We start from the raw sequence: 2,196 nt of genomic DNA, 5'->3' as shown, positions 1-2,196 counted from the left end.
ACAGGGGTGTGTGCCACACATCTACAGGGGTGTGTGTCACACATCTATAGGAGTAGACAGAAAGAGATGCAGATCAAAACCCTGCAACTTCCCCATCAAAGTTCACGTAGGATGGGTGGCTCACAACCATCTATGACTCTATTCCAAGGGACCAGATGCCTTCTTCTGACCTCCGCAGGCACCAGGCACATACATGGCAAACATACATGGCATACATACATCCATACAAGCAAAATACTCATATGCATGAAATAAAATTAAAAGCAAGCTAACCGAAAAAAAAAAAAAACCCTAATAAAGCAGACCTAACTAAAGGTTAAGGTGGTTCATAAAATCATCTCTGAGGTGATGAAGTGGACAGTTTCTATCTTTCTGGCAGCCCAGCTCTTGAACTTTCTAGCCTCAGGGAAGTCCTCCTAGTTTCCCTTTATTGGAAATCTTTCTTAGCACACTGCCTGCTGGTGCACAGGTGTGCACTGGTGTGCATAGCTTTACTCTGGAACACCCCACACTGAGGAGAAGTCGTGTTCACTGCTGGCTTCACAGCAGCAGGAAGCTACTGCTCATCAGGACAGACTTGTGGAAGTCATCACTCACAGGAGTGACAGATGACAATGCTGTTGTAGTCTACATTCTGAGGGCACATTTGTACCTCATATAATGAAAGTGAGCCTGCACAGAAGTGTTCTTGCTAGCTTAGTGTCTACATGGCATTACTGGCTTGTTTGTTCGAGTTACCTCCCTTGGCCAGATGGCCCTGGAGGAGACCAGGACGATAAAGGGAGACACTGACTAGACTTGGTCCAGATGTTCAGAGAACAAGGGGAGAGGGTAAGAGATAAGGACAGAGGCAGTGACATCATAGATCCCAGGGACAAGGCTGGCCACCTGACAAGAGTGCAAGAATGCACTAGGGACTGAGGGCCTTTGCCCCCCTGATCTGCTAAAGCCTGAAGGCTGTAGATAAGGGAAGGCGGGTTTTAGAGGATTGGTCCACGGCCATCTCAGATCACCTGCTTCGTGCGTAAGCACAGCTTAGAGATTCCATTCTGTCTCTGCTCTTGGTATGTGTGGTGACTGGCAACAGAACTACTGTGTTCTGGTGACAGTACTAGGAATACAAAGTGTTACCCCTACTGTGGATGACAGGGTGGTTCATTACAAGCTAGTGACATGACCGAAAATGATGCCCTATGCCTTTGGTTTTTTGTTTGTTTGTTTGGTTGGTTTTTTGAGACAGGGTTTCTCTGTATAGCCTTGGCTGTCTGGAACTCACGTTGTAGACCAGGCTGGCCTCGAACTCAGAAATCCGCCTGCCTCTGCCTCCCGAGTGCCGGCACCCTATGCCTTTTAATCCCAGGACAGGACACGTGGATCTCTGTGAGTTCAAGGCCAACCTGGTCTATATACTGAGTTCCAGGCTGGCCAGGGCTACACAGTGAGACCCTGTCTCAAAAGCAAATAACACCAAAAGCCACCAAAAGTTAGAAATGCAAAAAGAAAAAAAAATCCATTTTTCAATACAGATGCAAAAATCTTTGAAAGCAGAAAGTCAAACAAGTATTTGCATATCTGTGTTCCTAATAGTACTGTTAATAATCTACTGCAGGACAGCAGCCATCAAATGAAGGACAGATGAACCAAGGTGTTCTATCCCTGCTCCCAGAGGCGTGAGACAGTGGAGCATGCTCAGTGAAGAAGCGCTGAAAACACAGGTGAAAGGTCAGACATAAAAGGTCAAGTACACGTGGATCCACTCATGAGAAATGTTCAAAAAAGACGGAACCCTGGAGTCAAAACCACCAGACACTGCTAAGAGCCAGTCAGGAGAAACGGGGAAGAGAATTCTCCATGGCTGGGCAACCTGGGAATCAATGATCAGTTGTCTAGTCCCAGCCGCTGTCCCCTGGCCTTACCTACTCCTCTTCAAGAGAACAAAAGACTACATATTTAAAAAGGTCTGGCCTGTCTTAGGGTGAAGCCTGGACAGTAAGAGACCCACAGTCTATGAGAACTGCCCAGTGTAAAGGAGAGACCCACAGTCTATGAGAACTGCCCAGTGTAAAGGAGAGACCACAGTCTATGAGAACTGCCCAGTGTAAAGGAGAGACCACAGTCTATGAGAACTGCCCAGTGTAAAGGAGAGACTACAGTCTATGAGAACTGCCCAGTGTAAAGGAGAGACCACAGTCTATG

At 47.0% G+C, this 2,196-nt stretch overlaps 1 protein-coding gene across 1 annotated transcript in view; it reads right to left on the bottom strand.

The window, feature by feature from the left end:
• Positions 1–2,196, bottom strand: part of As3mt (arsenite methyltransferase) — a 30,584-nt gene that overhangs the window by 11,191 nt on the left and 17,197 nt on the right. The window lies entirely within an intron of this gene.

Source organism: Mus pahari, chromosome 1 (assembly GCF_900095145.1).
Source record: "Mus pahari chromosome 1, PAHARI_EIJ_v1.1, whole genome shotgun sequence".
Lineage (NCBI taxonomy): Eukaryota > Metazoa > Chordata > Mammalia > Rodentia > Muridae > Mus > Mus pahari.
The sequence above is the reverse complement of the archived record's forward strand: the minus strand, read 5'-3'. Positions and strand labels throughout refer to the sequence as shown.